Source organism: Schistocerca piceifrons, chromosome 9 (assembly GCF_021461385.2).
Source record: "Schistocerca piceifrons isolate TAMUIC-IGC-003096 chromosome 9, iqSchPice1.1, whole genome shotgun sequence".
NCBI classification, from domain to species: domain Eukaryota; kingdom Metazoa; phylum Arthropoda; class Insecta; order Orthoptera; family Acrididae; genus Schistocerca; species Schistocerca piceifrons.
Genome location: NC_060146.1, coordinates 143,014,709 through 143,030,549, shown reverse-complemented (window position 1 = coordinate 143,030,549; position 15,841 = coordinate 143,014,709).

The following is a 15,841-nucleotide window of genomic DNA, read 5'->3' as shown; positions in this document are numbered from 1 at the left end:
AGAAAGAAATACAGTAGAAGAAGAATGGGTAGCTTTGAGGAATGAAATAGTGAAGGCAGCAGAGGTTCGAGTAGGTAAAAAGACGAGGGCTAGTAGAAATCCTTGGGTAACAGAAGAGATACTGAATTTAATTGATGAAAGGAGAAAATACAAAAATGCAGTAAAAGAAGCAGGCAAAAAGGAATACAAACTTCTCAAAAATGAGGACAGGAAGTGCAAAATGGCTAAGCAGGGATGGCTAGAGGACAAATGTAAGGATGTAGAGGCTTATCTCACTAGGGGTAAGATAGATACAGCCTACAAGAAAATTAAAGAGACCTTAGGAGAAAAGAGAACCACTTGCATGAATATCAAGGGCTCAGATGGAAACCAAGTTCTAAGCAAAGAAGGGAAAGCAGAAAGGTGGAAGGAGTATATAGAGGGCCTATACAGGGACGATGTTCTTGAGGACAATATTATGGCAATGGAAGAGGACGTAGGTGAAGATAAAATGGGAGATATGATACTGCGTGAAGAGTTTGACAGAGCACTGAAAGACCTGAATCGAAACAAGGCCCCAGGAGTAGACAACATTTCATTAGAACTACTGACAGTCTTGGGAGAGCCAGTCCTGACAAAACTCTACCATCTGGTGAGCAAGATATATGAGACAGGCGAAATTCCCTCAGACTTCAAGAAGAATATAATAATTCCAATCCCAAAGAAAGCAAGTGTTGACAGATGTGAAAATTACCTGCAGAAGAATGCTGAAGATTAGATGGGTAGATCACATAACTAATGAGGAGGTATTGAATAGAATTAGGGAGAAGAGGAGTTTGTGGCACAACTTGACTAGAAGAAGGAATCAGTTGGTAGGACATGTTCTGAGGCATCAAGGGATCACCAATTTAGTACTGGAGGGCAGCGTGGAGGGTAAAAATCGTAGAGGGAGACCAAGAGATGAATACACTAAACAGGTTCAGAAGGATGTAGGTTGCAATAGGTACTGGGAGATGAAGAAGCTTGCACAGGATAGAGTAGCATGGAGAGCTGCATCAAACCAGTCTCAGGACTGAAGACCACAACAACAACAACAACAACAACGAGAGAAAATACAACATTACATATTTTGCAACATTTAGTTTTACATTGCTTTTTGTTGCAAAAAATTATGTTTATTTTTTACAATTTACATGCCATTGTTGTCTTACATCTTAAACATTTTTGGGACATATTATTTTATTTTATGTTTTTGAAGAAAACTGAAATATTTTTTTTTATTTCTCAGGTTTTGTTATATCTCTGGTGATCATGACAAAAATGAAAACTTCAGTACAATAAAATACCTGCTGTAGTTTTATTGTGCTTAGAAATGGTCATGTCAACACAATACACTTACTCATTTTTATTACACTGTAAGCACATCACAGTCTGGCTTGAATGGGTGCTGCATACAGATTTTCCAAAGTTGTAACAGATTTGTCTAGGTTTCTTGGATGCAAGGAACACCTTTGTCTTTCGTTGGTGTTTACAAGTGTACTGTGTCTTTTAGGCTCATATTCGTATCTAAGAGCAAGAAGACCACTGTGTGCTCCCTTTTGAAGGAACCTCATATCAAATAGTATTCTGTTGAAGTAAGGATGCACAAGCTGTCATCCTGACTGCAACAGAAACTGCCACCTCTTCTGCTTTGATGAGTGGCTTTGTGGGTGACGATACAACCATACCAAGTATTGTAGAACAGTACAACAGGCCAATGCTTGGTGTTGTGTTTCATGCTACAGGTGCCCACAAGCTGATCAATCGTATCAACACATCCCTCGTGTTTGTTGTAATGCTCTTTTACTTCTGGCTTCTTTTCATCACCAACTATAATTCTTGATAAGTGAAGGGGGAGACAAGTATAACTGCTGTTAATTTCTTTGGCGCATGTGATGCTAGTGGTATGGAATCAGAAAAACCAAAAACAGATGAGTTTACCTCTCTTGAACATTATGGTTGCATCTTCTTAGAAATATCGATCTTGTTTTTCGTTAGAGTTCCAGCAGAAGTGGTTTTCACTGTCAACAACTCTCTCACTAAAGGTCTTCTAGTGAAAAAGCTGTCAGCTACAATATTGTGGCCTTTATTGAACCACTTTGTCATTAGATATTCTGTGGAAACCTGATTTACTTCTCTCTGTTGGCTTTCTAAATCTGTCCATTCAGTGGCAATGCATTTCTGGAATGCTGAGTCCACCATATTTTTATACCTCTTTAGCAAGCTTGCTTTTCATATGCTGTTGAAATGGACATTTCTCTCTAAATAGCACAGGCTGTTTATCAACAGTCATTTCAAAGTGTAGACTGTATATGGAAGAAAGCTGTGAAATGAACTTTTCCCAAATGTCTCTAAATACAACTAATTTATCAAGAATTGTACAATCTGCCCTTGTTTCCTTATTCTCAAACTGTGAAAATGTGTGATAGCTGGAAACCTTTTTAGGTGCATTATTGCTCTGAAAATAGGCCTACTATGTTTCTCACACCAAAATTCGCTCGTGTGCTCCCTCCCTGATCTGTAGGTTCCAGAAGATATAAGCAAACCAATATAGGCCTCTAAAATTCTTCCCCATCTAGTTTCTCCCACACCTTAGATGTACTATCAGGCTCTGAGCACTATGGGACTCAACATCTGTGGTCATCAGTCCCCTAGAACTTAAAACTAATTAAACCTAACTAACCTAAGGACATCACACACATCCATGTCCGAGGCAGGATTCGAACCTGTGACCGTAGCAGTCGCGCGGTTCCAGACTGAGCGCCTAGAATCGCTCGGCCACCGTGACCGGCTGTACTATCAGGATAATCTTCATTCTACTTGTTATACACTCACCTAGCCTCTTTGTTAGTTTTCCTTACCATGACTAACATTATTTTGGAGTAATTAGGAACTTTAAGACTTCTTTTATTGAACTAGGAGTGTCACTTTAGGACCAGGTTTATCCAAAATTATTTTATGAGCTAGAGTTTGGCACTTGGTGGGAGGCTCTTTGAACCAAATCATTCCATATTTTCCAGCGAAATGATCTTTCATAGCGTTGTCATTACTTACTATTCCATCATCATCACTATAAATGACATCATCTTCGTTATCTTCTTCTTCCTATTCCATTATGTCACTGCCTTCCACCTCTACACTATCTGAGGGCAAGTATTTATCACTGTTCAGGTCAGAAATACTTTTGTTATTGACTTCAGCATCATACAACATCTGAAGAAGAATCTTATTGGTCTCTTCAGCACAAACAAGTTATCCATCAACCCTAAACAAAAAATTAATTCTATGTTTAAATTCTAACCTAACTTATGAGACAATAGGTTCGCCTCCCTACAGTCCCCACAAATGTCATAATTTATGACTTACTTACATCATAATAAACAAATATTCCTTTCTTTTTATTAATAGTATCATACATATATGAAAAAGTGTAAGATTTGAAAACAAATGTTGCGCTTGTGCAGCAATGCGGTAGCTAGGTGCTGAGGTGGGGCACGATACACTGACGTGTGTGCTTTGCTGTGTGCCCGGGGTCAGTGCCAGTGCGGGTGCTCGATAGGGTAAGGGAGGGGTGGGGCACGGATGCTTGGGCAGACATCCAGTAGGTGTGACTAGTCAGTGGGATTAGGGTCATGTTTGTGCTCGCACATTCTCTGTCTTGACGGTTGTGTGTCAAGGCTGTGGGCTGCTCACAGGCCAGGGTGCAGGCAGTGGATATCTCATTTTATATTGTGGTACCAATGTGTTCCTCATGGAGTGCATCTGACGACCCATAGCAATAGGCATAGCATTGGTGGATCACCAACAGCTCGTTAGGTAAGGAGACACACCTCTTGAATGTGTCGATGGACGCACGATTGCCTTCCTGTTGTTTGTCTTAAATGGGCATTGTACCAAGTTTGGGTGGAGGTGCCAGGGCAAAAGGTCCTGGAACGCAGCAGCCCATGTCAGTGTGCAAGAGCATGGAATGTTGAACAACTGGGGAGAGGTCAAAGTAATGTAAAACGTTCATTCCCCGGTCTGCTTTTACGTCTTTAACAGAGTGTGCCCATGTGAGACGGCAAAACAGTGACAGTTGCAGAGTTCGGATCATGGATCTGTGTACTGTGATCCAAGAGCTGCAGATTCATCCTTTGTCAATGAGATGTGAAGTGGTAGGGGGGTAGGGATGATGGTCATTGCTGTAACAATTGGTTTTAAGTTATAACATTATTTTTTCAACATCAGTTTAACTTAAGTGTTAAAACTGTCCAAAATAACTGGTTTCTGAAATGACTAATTTTCATTTGTTTTCTTCCTATTGTTTCCTGTAACAAACATAGAAATCAAACAAAGACCAAAAATTTTTGACTCAGTTTGAAGATACATAGAATCAAAATATTAAGTTAAGTAGGCAAATAAAAGAAAATTTTATCCATCCACCATTTGATACTATTTTTGAAAAGTGGTACAGCTACTTTCTATTTTTATTGTGCTTTATGAATGAATAGTTGTTAAGTTTTTAATTTATTACTGTTACCATAATCTCCTTCCTGCTTTATTTTTTCATAGAAATGGCAGACAAAACTTTAATCTTTCAAAGCAAATTAAGCGTTATACTTCATTGTTATGCCACTTCACAAGAATGTTTCCAGAATAGAGCTGATGCAGTTCTGCACACAACATATGTCTGGCAATGACAGTGATATACTACATACACTTTGGTACAGAAAGGGGTGAATTATGCTGCCACAAAAATCTTTGGTCATTTGCCAAATAATATTAAAAGTCTGACGGATAGCCAACCAACATTTAAAAGCAAATTAAAAGAATTTCTGAATGACAACTCCTTCTGCTCAATAGATGAATTCTTAGATATGAAGTAGTAACTGCAAAAAAATTAATTAATTAATTATTTTGTGCAAAGAAAACTTATGTTAAAGTAACACGTTCCACATCATTATGAACTGTCATACTCATGATCTATGGAGGAAGGATTAATGTATGTATGTATAGACCAGATGGGGGAAAGTCTTGCACATTGCTTGTACAAACTTACCTTAAGCTACGAAACACAGTAACAGGGACATTATTGTCTGAGTAATGCTGTACCAACTCTTTTGCCATCTGTTTGTTGCTCATTTCTGTCAGCACCATTATTAAAATAGCCCTGATCAAATTTCCTATTTTCTGTAATGACATAATATTTCAAAATAATGAAAATTCTGCATATAAAAATTGCTTCTTATTAAGAAAGGTTTTTTAAAAAATGGAAATTATGGCTGATTGATATTTCGGTTTTTTTACTCAGTCATTAGTAAAAAATAAGAAACATGTTATAACTAAGACCAAACAAATACAAAAAGTACCAGTTATTTGGAACTAAATTACTGGTATCGGTTTTAACCAGTCAATTTTCCTATCCCCAGTAGAGGATTGATGTCAGAACTTACGTCCGACATTAGGTGGTTTGTCGGAGGGGACAAGGCGGGTGGCGCAGCTGAAAATGAGATTCTCGGAAGCTCACATGACATGACCAGCAGTGGTGAGAGCACATTTGGAGCAGGCAAAGTCCAGTCACCATACACAGTGTAGAATACACAGATGTCCTGTCCATTGCATTGCAGTGCTGGAAAAGTTCCATTTGATTGGCATCTGGGCACTGTTGTGAAACTGTAGGAACACCCTGTTGGAAGTTCAGTATTGTCAAATTGGTGAGCCAGTTGTGGGCACCATCAAGCAGTCACAAAACATGTGACAGTCACATGCAGTGTCATCAAACTGCTTCCATGCAGATACAGTTGCATGTGGGGCATGGTTGCTAGGTGCACAGTTGTTTGTTTTGACTGGGTGGAGGTCACTGTGCCTATATGTATGTTCCAAGACAACGGAAGAAGAGGTTTTGCTCAGGTGTGGTGTGGTCGGTCACGTCATGTGGTGTTCTGCAAAGGCACGGGCATGGCTAGGTCAGTAGCATGTTACGACTGCACGGGCATGACGCATTTGACAATGTTCTGAGCAGGTGTGATTACAGCGAGTCAGTGACATATAGCGGCTGTGCAGGCATGACACGGTTGGGAAGGTTCTGTGCAGAGTCAGGTGTGCTGCAGTTGGTGATATTCCACACAGGGATGGGCACGACATGGGGCAGTTAGTGGTATTCTGTATCAGCGCAGCACATGCAGCAGGGAAATGGGGGATTGTTGGCGTCGCACAAAGGACATTGCTCCAGCCAGGTACAGTGACGTCCAAGTTGGAAGCAGTCGGGTGAAACTGGTTGGGCTAGGCCACCACATAGAAGTAAGCATGCCTCGGCTGACACTGTGGTGCATGGCCCACAGCATTGTTACCGACAACACGAGTGCATTGTCGGTGTTTGGTGAAATGTCCTCGATGTACTTGATTGTCCATTGTCTGTGAAGGGCATTCAGCTGTGCCAAACGAGCATGAATCTGAGCAGATGATGTGTTGCAGCTTAGCAGGTGCATGGTATGGGAATGACAATGAGGTCCCCACAGTAAATTGTTTATTGCTTTCAATTGTTCGGCACTAGTTTTATATGCCAAACCACTGTATTGAAGCGTGTCACTTACACTACTGAAGACTGTAGGTGGTCATAAAGTCAGTTAAGAAGCTCTGCACTGTCCAGGTTGAAAACCATTGGCATTGTGTGCAAATTTCAGCATGCGACTGTTACAAAAGGGTGCATTGTCCTAATGTAGTAAACGTACCAGTGAGAAACTTACCTCTTATGCTGTTGTCACAAATGTCATGGATGAAGAGACACTGTCCATCAGTGAAGACTGCATATCATGATGTGTGCTCTTCAGTAGTATTGTGAATGTGTAATTGTTAGAAATGATGAATATCTGTGCTCTCACAAACATTGGGAGTTATCAGAGTAGTTCCACAGGGTATAAGAGATGATTAAGATGAAGATCTACTCAGTCCTAATGCACTGTTCGACAATATTTATTACCAATAAGAAAATACATACATAAGATGCTGAAGGGGTTATCACAGTCCGTGCATACACTTCATCAGTTACTGGTTTATGCAGACTGTCTGTAACTGTGGTGTCAGCACTTCAACCATCAACTGCCTGAAGATGGACATTGAAGTGCCAAAACTGGTAGCTACACAATAAATAATATCATAAGGACTGCTGTGGGTGTTTCATTTTCTTACAATAGTGAACAGCTGTGGCCCCCAAGACCTCCAGTCAAAAGGATGGACATACAAAAACATACAAAAGCATACGAACACATCTGAGTCGCTAGAATGACTACCGTTCAAAGAGCCTGTTGCACTGGAGCTGCATCGACCACCGACGATGATACCTTGCGGAGCAGTGCTCCTACACATTCTTCAAAGTTTCACACTTGGTCCACTTCTATTTATTATGTTTATCAATGACCTGCCCTGAAGCAATCAACAAGGTCTACCAGTAATGTCTGCTGATGACTCCAGTATACTGTATTGAAATCCCTGTGCTAATGAACATCGTAACACAAATTTTGATACATGCTTGAAGCCAGAACACTGGTTAAACACAAAGCGTTACTGAATAAAGGCAGAATTTTGTATATCAGTTTTCATCTGTCACATATAGTTTCATTGAGGATACGTTATGCCAGATTTTAAAATGTGCCTATAAACCAAGAGGTAACAAATAAATTCCTTGTAGTGTGTATAGCTGACACTCTGCAGTAGCGCATGCATTAAAAAAGTTAATAAACGGACCGACCAGTCAGTGCTATGCTTTTAATATCTTGACTAAAGTCTGTAGCACTGAAACACTTGTACGCTCAGTACTCACATATTGCAGTCCATGTTGTGGAATCTCACACAGAGAGATATTTATGATGCAGAAGAGAATAATGAACATAATGAAACAAGTGCCTCTCTCTTCCATCACTAAACATCTATTTCTGAATTGCAATATCCTTCCAGGTCTTATATTTATCTTCACAATACAGTATATTTCATTCATGGAAATTTACATATTTTTGCAAAAATAAAAGACATCTATCATCATCAGACCCATCATTCCAACAAGGTATCTATTATTAGTCAACAACTATGTAAGGGCCACAGAAGTGTTAGGCACTACAGGCTACCCAAAATCTTACAGCTGGATAGAGAAGCAATCAAAACAAAAGTAAATGTGATGCTTCAGAAGAACTGCTTCTAAACAGTAGTAGAATTTATGGATGTCAGTCTAAAATAAGTCTGTCTCTGTACATAAGTGGTCAGTATGGTTCACTGCCATGCAGAGGACCTAGGTTCAATTCCCTGTGTTGAAGAGGATTCTTCCCTGATAGGAGGACAGGAATGCACTCCACTCAGCCTCATGATGCCACTTGAGGAGCTACTTGAGACAGAAGTAGCAGCTACAAGGATTGCAAACCCGACAACAGCTGTTAGAGCACTGTGCTGGCCCCATACCCCTGTATACTACATTCGAAAGGGACCACGTGGCAAAAAATGACACTGCAGACAGTCAGTCTGAAGCCAGAATGGCAGAGTCTAAAATAACCATATGTTTATAGCTCATTTAGTTTATTCCACAGAAGTAAATGCTAGTTTTGTTCCACTGAATTGCAGACAGGCACAATAAAGAAACTGTTACACATTATAGCTCTTGGTCAAAGCGTAGTGCAGCAAAGAGAAACACCTTGTAGGTACATGACTGTTACCACTGGACTGGAATGTGACTGTCATGAGAATGGCAATGTGGAGGGGGGCAGTGTGGTATGCGTACTGTAAGACCTTCGGTACACACACCATCAGATTATTTGACTTGTCGCTCTAACGAAGTAGGCGAGTGTCAGCAATATCTCTTGTGGTCTTATCGTGGTGTGTTTATCTTCTGCCGTTAGGTCAGACGATAGAAATGCTCCTCGCACGCTTAGAGTAGCAGATTGACGGTGACCAACTTTAAACAGAACTTGATTAATTTTCACACACATTTATTAAAATAATAACAACATAAAATTACTTAACTGGATTCTGGATGCTATTTACAATTGACAATCTGAAGTTCCTTTGGTATTGGTACGTTAATCTTATTCTCACATATCTCTGATACTTGACAAAGTGTCTATACATTTATCTTCATGGCTACGTACAGGAATATGATAATCTTATTAGGCACAGACTGAAACTTGACTATAGACTGGTACAGACTAATGCAGACTGGTACAGACTGGTGCAGACAAATGCAGACTGACTAATCGGAGGTCTGTACACTCGTTATAATACCTCGCGCGTTCAGGTATCACTGCGCGAGTGTGATCCGCGAGGAGAAAAGGTTCTATGTTAGCAGCAATCTCATTGGCTGCGTTACATATTAATACGCGGGTCGGCAGAAGCAGAATTTGGTCCGTCTCTAAGACAGCGCCATCTCGTAGTGCGGAGACGGACGAGCGCTGCGCCTGCGCTGTTGTGCTTAGCGGGGCACGCTCTATTGGGAAAGTTGTGTATGCACTGACTACGGGGAACTATGTACACAACAGGAAAGGAAGGGGGAGGGACAGCAGGGTATGGCTGGGAGTGGGGGAGAGAAGAGTGTTGTCTGGCAGGGCATCCAGATCACAGCCACTTCCAATCTCATCCCATTGCTACAGGGATAACAACCCAGTGAAAGGCCCAGGTGTGAGACTGCCTAATCCACCCACCCAGCACTTCCTGTTCCACACCTCTCATGGGCTTATCAAAGGCTGGGCCACCTGTGAAAGCAGCCATGTCGGATACCAGCTCTGCCACAATCACTGCACAGCTTTTTATATTGATACGACTACCAACCAGCTGTCCACCAGGATGAATGCCCACTGCCAAGCAGTAGCTGAGAGTAGAGTAGAACATCCAGTGGCACAGCACGCAGCCGAACTTGATTCAGTGGCTGCTTCACAGCCCAGGCCATCTGGATCCTCCCCTTGTAATGGGACTCACTCCTCTAACATTGCCTTTTTTCTTTATAGAAATATGTGATACCAAAAACTATTTTAAATCTTGTATAGGTTAAAATTATCTCAGTTGCTTCACTAAAAGAATTTTATATGATTTTGTATATGATGTATTATATTTCATACTGTTGTTGTTGTGGTCTTCAGTCCTGAGACTGGTTTGATGCAGCTCTCCATGCTACTCTATCCTGCACAAGCTTCTTCATCTCCCAGTACCTACTGCAACCTACATCCTTCTGAATCTGCTTGGTGTATTCATCTCTTGGTCTCCCTCTACAATTTTTACCCTCCACGCTGCCCTCCAATACTAAATTGGTGATCCCTTGACGCCTCAGAACATGTCCTACCAACCGATCCCTTCTTCTAGTCAAGTTGTGCCACAAACTTCTCTTCTCCCCAATCCTATTAGTTATGTGATCTACCCATCTAATCTTCAGCATTCTTCTGTAGCACCACATTTTGAAAGCTTCTATTCTCTTCTTGTCTAAACTATTTATCGTCCATGTTTCACTTCCATACATGGCTACATTCCATACAAATACTTTCAGAAACGACTTCCTGACACTTAAATCAATACTCAATGTTAACAAATTTCTCTTCTTCAGAAACGCTTTCCTTCCCATTGCCAGTCTACATTTTATATCCTCTCTACTTCGACCATCATCAGTTATTTTGCTCCCCAAATAGCCAAACTCCTTTACTACTTTAAGTGTCTCATTTCCTAATCTAATACCCTCAACATCACCCGACTTAATTCAACTACATTCCATTATCCTCATTTTGCTTTTGTTGATGTTCATCTTATATCCTCCCTTCAAGACACTATCCATTCCATTCAACTGCTCTTCCAAGTCCTTTGCTGTCTCTGACAGAATTACAATGTCATCGGCGAACCTCAAAGTTTTTATTTCTTCTCCATGGATTATAATACCTACCCCAAATTTTTCTTTTGTTTCCTTCACTGCTTGCTCAATATACAGATTGAATAACATTGGGGAGAGGCTACAACCCTGTCTCACTCCCTTCCCAACCACTGCTTCCCTTTCATGCCCCTCAACTCTTATAACTGCCATTTGGTTTCTATGCAAATTGTAAATAGCCTTTTGCTCCCTCTATTTTACCCCTGCCACCTTCAGAATTTGAAAGAGAGTATTCCAGTCAACATTGTCAAAAGCTTTCTCTAAGTCTACAAATGCTAGAAACGTAGGTTTGCCTTTCCTTAATCTAGCTTCTAAGATAAGCCGTAGGGTCAGTATTGCCTCACGTGTTCCAATATTTCTATGGAATCCAAACTGATCTTCCCCAAGGTCGGCTTCTACTAGTTTTTCCATTTGTCTGTAAAGAATTCACGTTAGTATTTTGCAGCCGTGACTTATTAAACTGATAGTTCGGTAATTTTCACATCTGTCAACACCTGCTTTCTTTGGGATTGGAATTATTATATTCTTCTTGAAGTCTGAGGGTGTTTTGCCTGTCTCACCAGATGGTAGAGTAAAATTTCATACTGAAATGTATAAAAAGAAATTAATTTGTTACACTCTGTATCTATGGTTAATTTCTTTTAGAAATATTTGAAATTACAAAATTTCTGGCATACTTAAAATTCATATTAATAATTTGCACAATCTAATGTGAATTATTAAATTTATTTCTGGACTCATTTATAAAAATAATGATATAATTTGGTAAAGATCTTTCTTTTGTCAAGAAAGCTTGTAAACTCTTTTGCATTGGAATATTGTGAGTACCGCAGAATGTAAGCAGTAGTGGGTATGCCTCAGATGGAAACTGATTTATAATTTTAACAATGTGCATTTGTGTTCTGAAGTGGAAATTGTAAAGTCAGTGTGATATTGAAAACTGTGAAAAAAAAAAAAAACAAAATTCAAGAGTAAAACAGGCAAATCTTCAAACATTATTCAGATCAACAGGAACACACACAATCAAAATTTCAGCCTCAAGAATGTACCCCTTGATGTGAGAACTGCAGCCAACAACAAGAGAAAATGAAGATAAGTAAAAAGTTTTTCTTTCATATATCTTACTCCTCTCAAAGCTTTTGAAACGTTTAAAGACAGAGAAATTTAATGGTGATGAGTGGGAGGGTAAGATTACACTCTCAATCACCAGCTTTTCTGAACTGTGCAGATGGGAGCTATGCTTAAAACACATTCTCCACTCCCAAAATTATCCCAACTTCAACATACAGTAATCTAGTCCCACACCTTTCACCCAACATTTTAGGCCTGCTCTGCCCTGTCACCTCCTCCTTTTTCATGTCCGCCACCCTCACTGTGTGCTGCTGTCTAACAATGCACCCACCTGTCCTTATCCCTTTCGTCTTCCGCACTTCTCTCTTTTTCCACTACCCCCATTTCTTACTCCCCATCCCTCATCCCTGCACCTCTGCACTTAGCAGTCTCATCAGGCTGTGATCTAATCACTTCATCGCCTGCCAGACAGTGCTCTTCTGTCCCTCCACCCATACCCTGTTACCCCTCCCCCTTCGCCACTCCATTCCAGATTGCTACTCACATGATAGTCACATTCCGGTCAGAGCTGTCATGGCAGCACTCATGGTTGTATGAGGTGTGCTTTCTTGTGTGCATGTGTCTTTGTTTTCTTTGCTGCAGAAGGTTTTGGCTGAAAGCTATAATGTGTAACAGTCTTTTCATCATGCCTGTCTGCAACTCAACAGGTCATCTTTATGGTAACAATCTATCCTTTTCCTAAAGTTGTTGTTATTCCAACCTGGAGTTTCCATTGTTTAAATGTTTTCTTAAATACCATGAGTTTTTTTGCTGATCGATTTCAGTCTACAGCTGTAAATGTTGTTATTCTTATTATAAGTTAATAACAATTTTTACACTAATTGTAACCATGAATTTTCCAATGTTCATGTGTAACAACACATAACAGGATTTCTGGAATCAATAAAAATCAAATGAAATGCATAAATGTAATCTAGCATTAAATTTTTTATTGTGTTTCTGTGTATAGAGTTAATGTGCAAACAAATTGTACCTTTGTTTAATGCTGTATTAATTTGATGTGTCTAATCTCATTGCAAAATATGACCCTTGGGCAAATAAACTCCTCCATACCAGACACAGCCAGGGGAATAATGGAACAGGATTACAAATGTTCACAGCCAAGACCTTACTCTTACTCATAGAAAAACTTGCACTATGCTATTTGAAACAAATAAAAATGACTAATAGATACCAGAAATAGAGATCCATTGGCATACACTGGATGAGGCTCCATATGTAAAGCATATGGGCATCCATGTGGATAGCGATCTGAGATGACACAAGCATGGGGACAAGTTAATCAATAATCTCAATTCTGGCAACCTTGGACTCAGAAATCTCTTCCACTATTGAACAGATAGGCTTATAGGAAATGGAGGTGGTGATTTGTCACAGTACACAGGAAACATTCTCTGAAAACTGCTTAAAACTGATAGTTCGTAACCCCACTCATGATGGAAATATATTGGATCTAACAGAAACAAAAATACTAGATGTCTTTGAGGATGTCAATATCAAAATTTCTGTCAGAAACCATGATGCAATTGTGGCAACAATTACCAAAGTACAGAGGACAACTAAGACAAGCAGAAAGATGTGCGTGTTTAGTAAACAAGACAAAAAGTCAGTAGTGTCATGTCTCAATGAGGAACTTGGAACTGCACAGGGCAGGAGCATGTAGAGGAATTATGGCTCAGGTTTGAAAGAACAGTTAACCATGCACTGGACAGATATGTACCCAGTACATCAGCTAATGATGGTAAGGAAAATCCATGGTATACAGTCACTGTAAAGAAACTTCTAAAGAAACGCAAATTACTGCCTAATAGCTGTAAAACAAAGCATGGGGCTATAGATATGAATAAGCTGAATGAAACCTTTTTGGCTGTCAAGAGGGCAATGCATGATAACTTCAGTGATTGCTGTAACAGAATATTGTCCACTGATATTTCACAAAATCCAAAGGAATTCTCGTCGTATGTGAAGACTGTTAGTGACACCAAAGATAATGTCCAATACCTAGTGAATGAGAAAGGAACTGAAATTGAGGGTTGTTGTTGTTGTTGTGGTCTTCAGTCCTGAGACTGGTTTGATGCAGCTCTCCATGCTACTCTATCCTGTGCAAACTTTTTCATCTCCCAGTACCTACTGCAACCTACATCCTTCTGAATCTGCTTAGTGTATTCATCTCTTGGTCTCCCCCTACGATTTTTACCCTCCACGCTGCCCTCCAATACTAAATTGGTGATCCCTTGATGCCTCAGAACATGTCCTACCAACCGATCCCTTCTTCTGGTCAGGTTGTGCCACAAACTTCTCTTCTCCCCAATCCTATTCAATACTTCCTCATTAGTTATGTGATCTACCCATCTAATCTTCAGCATTCTTCTGTAGCACCACATTTCGAAAGCTTCTATTCTCTTCTTGTCCAAACTATTTATCGTCCATGTTTCACTTCCATACATGGCTACACTCCATACGAATACTTTCAGAAATGACTTCCTGACACTTAAATCAATACTGGATGTTAACAAATTTCTCTTCTTCAGAAACGCTTTCCTTGCCATTGCCAGCCTACATTTTATATCCTCTCTACTTCGACCATCATCAGTTATTTTGCTCCCCAAATAGCAAAACTCCTTTACTACTTTAAGTGCCTCATTTCCTAATCTAATTCCCTCAGCATCACCCGACTTAATTAGACTACATTCCATTATCCTTGTTTTGCTTTTGTTGATGTTCATCTTATATCCTCCTTTCAAGACACTGTCCATTCCATTCAACTGCTCTTCCAAGTCCTTTGCTGTCTCTGACAGAATTACAATGTCATCGGCGAACCTCAAAGTTTTTATTTCTTCTCCATGAATTTTAATACCTACTCCGAATTTTTCTTTTGTTTCCTTTACTGCTTGCTCAATATACAGATTGAACAACATCGGGGAGAGGCTACAACCCTGTCTTACTCCCTTCCCAACCACTGCTTCCCTTTCATGTCCCTCGACTCTTATAACTGCCATCTGGTTTCTGTACAAATTGTAAATAGCCTTTCGCTCCCTGTATTTTACCCCTGCCACCTTTAGAATTTGAAAGAGAGTATTCCAGTCAACATTGTCAAAAGCTTTCTCTAGGTCCACAAATGCTAGAAACGTAGGTTTGCCTTTCCTTAATCTTTCTTCTAAGATAAGTCGTAAGGTCAGTATTGCCTCACGTGTTCCAGTGTTTCTACGGAATCCAAACTGATCTTCCCCGAGGTTGGCTTCTACTAGTTTTTCCATTCGTCTGTAAAGAATTCGTGTTAGTATTTTGCAGCTGTGACTTATTAAGCTGATAGTTCGGTAATTTTCACATCTGTCAACACCTGCTTTCTTTGGGATTGGAATTATTATATTCTTCTTGAAGTCTGAGGGTATTTCGCCTCTTTCATACATCTTGCTCACCAGATGGTAGAGTTTTGTCAGCACTGGCTCTCCCACGGCCGTCAGTAGTTCCAATGGAATATTGTCTACTCCGGGGGCCTTGTTTCGACTCAGGTCTTTCAGTGCTCTGTCAAACTCTTCACGCAGTATCATATCTCCCATTTCATCTTCATCTACATCCTCTTCCATTTCCATAATATTGTCCTCAAGTACATCGCCCTTGTATAGACCCTCTATATACTCCTTCCACCTTTCTGCTTTCCCTTCTTTGCTTAGAACTGGGTTTCCATCTGAGCTCTTGATATTCATACAAGTGGTTCTCTTCTCTCCAAAAGTCTCTTTAATTTTCCTGTAGGCGGTATCTATCTTACCCCTAGTGAGATAGGCCTCTACATCCTTACATTTGTCCTCTAGCCATCCCTGCTTA